Source organism: Nilaparvata lugens, chromosome 14, assembly GCF_014356525.2.
Source record: "Nilaparvata lugens isolate BPH chromosome 14, ASM1435652v1, whole genome shotgun sequence".
Classification (NCBI taxonomy): Eukaryota; Metazoa; Arthropoda; class Insecta; order Hemiptera; family Delphacidae; genus Nilaparvata; species Nilaparvata lugens.
Window position 1 is genome coordinate 14,661,187 of NC_052517.1, and position 4,975 is coordinate 14,666,161.

Genomic DNA, 4,975 nt, shown 5'->3' on the forward strand with positions numbered 1-4,975 from the left:
GAAACATGTTGAAATTTGGGTATACTCTGTCACAAAAAGCTCTTTTGCCAACAAGCCTGGAAAGGCAGAATGTAAAACTGGCTCTTGATATTTTCAACTCCCATATTGCTAAGAGTATCACTGAGCTTTCAGAAAAACATAATTTGATGAATGCTGAAAGCACCAGTAATTATATACGTGTTTTCAAGAAATGGTTTGACATGAATGTTAAAACACCATGTAAAGGTTTTCATCTTCGAAATATCTTTCAGGAGCCTTTAACATGTAGTGAAAGTGATGAAAAACTATTGTTTCTTCACAAATTTGTAAAGTGGTTGGATTTGTGGAAAAGTTCCATAAGTGTGAGTGGGAAATTAACTAGAGAGACACATTCTGCTCTATTAATTACCACAAATGCAATGATTGATTTACAGAATATTGTATTGAAGAGCTAGGAATGAGTTACATACTACCAGGTAAAATTCAAACAGACGATTTAGAGTTTAGGTTTGGGCTGTATAGAAGATTAGCTGGTTCCCAATAGGTACCATATTTCCATCTGACAAATTTATGAAATTGAAACCAGAATAAGGAATTTCTCTGTTATGAAATTGAGCCTGCAGTCTGGCTCAAAACGCTCGTTTGTTATAGAGTTTTTTTGATGAAGGAAGTGAGGAATCCTTGCATTCTTTATCATATTATGTTCTTGATGATTTTGTAAATATCCAAATTGATGATAGTGATATAAGTAATGTGGATTCTGACATGCCCTTGCTAACCTATTTAGCAGGGTATTGTACTCACTCCTTATTGAAGAGAAGTGTAAAAATTGTGAATGCAACTTAACGATTGCAAAAGAATTGAATGAACAGCAGCTTCTCTTTGTCTCAGAAACAGAGTAACGGCCAGCAACAGTCACAGTTATAACATAGTTATTCAAAAGTATTCTTTGAGAATCTACAGTGAGGTCCACGTTATAATGGTAGTGTACGATTTGCAATGGTGTTGCTATCCTTGTCTATCGTTCAACAAATGTGAAAGAGTTAGGGGTTAGCTTTTATTGAGGTTATATTTAATAATGTTTTATTAGGATAGGTTGGGTTTTTGCTGTAAATTGCAATATGCTAGAAGGGGCTAGGGTCTAGGAAGAGTTATGTTTTTTGATGTTTCAAAGGTAAAAGGATAGGCTAGGGGGTTAGGATTTTGCTTTAAACCACATGTTTGTGAACATGTTCATGAAATGAACCACATGTTTGTGAACATGTTCATGAAATGAACCACATGTTTGTGAACATGTTCATGAAATGAACCACATGTTTATATTTTGTTCTAAAGATGACGAAGTATTAAATGTGAAAGGGTTGGAGGTTGGGTTTTATTTAGGTTATGTCATATATTATTATCATTTTATATTGTATTTTATATTATTAAACTTAGTAATGTTGGCAGCCTGATTTTGCGCGCCTTTTTGTCTGCACTGTAACCTAATTATTAAGACTTACTTATGTTTTTGTTCTGCTTTGCATTGATTGCGTTGTAGGCCTACTGTATGTCCATTACTGATGTTCTTTTATAAACTACTATTGATTATAATAAATGAAGTTTAATAATGATTTGTGTGTGCTGACTAACTACCAGAACTGACTTAACAATTTGGCGACGAGGATGGGATTCGTTACAGCTGGAATATATTAAAAATGTCTCACGAACAGGAAAGTGCTGAGCCGAGTAGACCTTCACAACAAGCAACGATGAATGTGTTTATACCAAATTTTGAACATTTTAACAGTGAGCTAGAGCCGTTCGACTCGTATTTAGAACGTTTTGAGTGCCATACTGAGGTATACAATCTTGATGATGGAAAGAAGGTACGCTTTCTAATAACTTGCATTGGACCTGAACTATACACAAAACTGCGAACTGTAGCATGGCCACAAAAACCCACGGAATTGAAATTTACTGAAATCGTTAATTTACTAAAACCATTTTTATCACCAACTCCTGTGACCAGTATTGAACGTCAAAGATTCAGAGCAAGAGTTCAAGGACCCAACGAAACCTACTTGGATTTTCTTGCAGATCTTAAAAAACTTTCTTCAACTTGCGGATTTGTGGGCGAGGAACGACTAAAAGAAGAATTACGAGACCAAATCATCTTTGGTGTACGTGACAAGGCAACACAAAATTATTTTCTGCGTACGAAAGACTTAACCTACTCTATGGTGCATGACAAAGCATTTGCCGATGAACAAGCAAGTGTTGGTGTAACCCTACTGAATCAGAGTCAAGGACCGTTCAACGATACACAAGGAACTGTAAATAAAATAGATTCTATGTACAAAAATAACAATACTACATCTACTTCTACATCAAGTTTTCAAAGGCAAAACACAAAGGTTGGTTCAAGTTCAAGATTTCAATACAATAATCACAATTCAAATGTTTCAAAATCTACTAATACAAATTCTTTCATATGTTTTCGTTGTGGAAATAACTCGCATATTGCCACTAATTGCAGATTCAAGGGGTCCAATTGTAATTTTTGTGGTAAGATCGGTCACATAGCAAAAGTATGTAGGAGTAATCCAAATGCATTAATTCTAAATAAACCTAACCTCAACAACAATAAAGTTATCAATACAAAATCGGTTCAGATAGAGTCCAATGGACAACAACCTCTAAATCATGATGAAATCAATACCGATTTTCTAGAAATTGGTCAGCTTACAATAGGTGGTCGTAATAAGAAAATAATGGTTACTGTTAATATTGAAAATAGAAACGTACAAATGGAAATTGATACAGGGGCTTCTCATAGTCTCATTTCGACAAGTACATTACAGAAATTGAACCTTCAACTTTCTTACAAAACTTTGAAGCCGTCTTTGAATTTAATAACTTATGATAGAAGAGTAATTACTATCAATCAATGTGTAGATGTACAAGTAAATTACGAGGGCCAATGTTTCGAGGGTAGATTGTTTGTAGTTGAGGGTGATTTTGATACAATACTTGGTAGAGATTGGTTTTTCAAATTACAGTTCAATTGGTCTGACATTAAAAAAACTGATCTTACAAATACCTTACAGATGAAAAACATTTCAGAAATTACAAGTGAGCAAATGCAAATAAATGTTTTAATCACAGAATTTGAGGATATTTTCAAAAATGAACTAGGTAAACTGAAAGATTGTCAAGTAGATATTAAGGTAAAACCTGATTGTGCTCCTAAATTTATGAAAACTAGACCTGTACCATATGCTCTCCTTGATAGAGTAAATTCAGAGATTGATCGCCTGGAAAACCTAGGCATACTTACTAAATGTAAATATTCTGAATGGACTACTCCCATCATACCGATTTCAAAACCTGATGGTAGTATTCGTTTGTGTGGGGATTACAAAGTAACCATCAATCCTTGTATCCAAGTACATGATTACCCTATACCCAATATTGAAGAAATTTTGGCAAAGTCTGGGGGGTGTAAATATTTTTCAAAGTTTGATATACGTGAAGCCTACATGCATATGCCAGTTACCGAAGATACAGCAAAACTTCTTACAATTAACACTCCTAAAGGGTTGTATCAAGTTAATCGCATGATGTATGGCATAAATAATGCTCCTGCTGAATGGCAACGTCATATGGACACTCTTTTCAATAAAATAGATGGATTACAAATATTTTTTGATGATGTCAAAATTGCTTCTCCTGATTTTACTACTCACATGAAACGTTTACATTCTTTCTTTAGTATGTGTCGTGAAAATGGTATCAGACTTAAATGGGAAAAATGTGAAATTCTCAAGTCTGAAATTACATATTTAGGATTCAAAATTGACAAAAATGGTATACATAAAACTGATGATAAGATTGCAGTTGTTAAAAATGCTAAACGTCCTACAAATGTCTCAGAATTGAAATCTTTTTTAGGCTTTGTTACTTACTATTCGAGATTCATACAGGGTATGGCTACAGTTCTTTCACCCCTTTACAACTTACTCAGAAAAAATACTACTTTTTCTTGGTCAAACGAATGTGAAACTGCATTTCAAACTGTAAAGAAAAATATTGGAACAAAACTAACTCTTGCGCATTTTGATGTGACAAAGCCTCTCATAGTGGCGACTGACGCAAGTGCATATGCAATTGGAGCTGTACTTTCTTGCTTAGATGATGAAGGGGTTGAAAGACCAATAATTTTTGCTAGTAGATGTCTTTCATCAGCAGAGCGTAATTATTCTCAGATTGATAAAGAGGCTCTTTCAATTTATTGGGGAGTGAAGAAATTTTTCAATTACTTGTTTGGTCGTCATTTCATGTTACTGACTGACCACAAACCATTACAAAGCATATTGAATGCTCATGCTACTACTCCTTCCATCAGTGCAACACGTTTACTGCATTATTCATTGTTTTTACAAGGTTTTGATTATACTATAAAATATCGTAAGACTACTGAACATATGAATGCTGATTTCTGCTCAAGATTTCCTTTTGAACAGGTAAATGACAATGCTATTGATGAGGTTCAAGTTGTGCAAATGAATCAAATAAATATTTTACCTATTACTAGAAAACAAATAGCTCAAGAAACTATTAAAGATCCGGACATGTGTAAATTACTCAGGCAGGTCCTAGGTACTGCAAATTCTGAATACAATAAAAATATTGCTGAATATTCGATTGAACAAGGTTGTATTATGAAAGGTCTAAGAGTCATGGTTCCAAAAGTTTTGCAATCAAAAGTTCTTGACGAATTACACCAGGGACACTTGGGAATTGTAAAAATGAAAGGTCTTGCAAGAAGTTATGTATATTGGCCAAATATTGATTCTGATATTGAACTTGTTACTAAGAATTGTATACATTGTGTTAAACACTCTAGACAACAATCTAATGTAAATTTGCATCCATGGCAGTTCCCTTCAGGCCCATGGCAACGATTACATGTAGATTTTGCAAATCCTTCTCCAGGAATTTGGTTATTGATAAT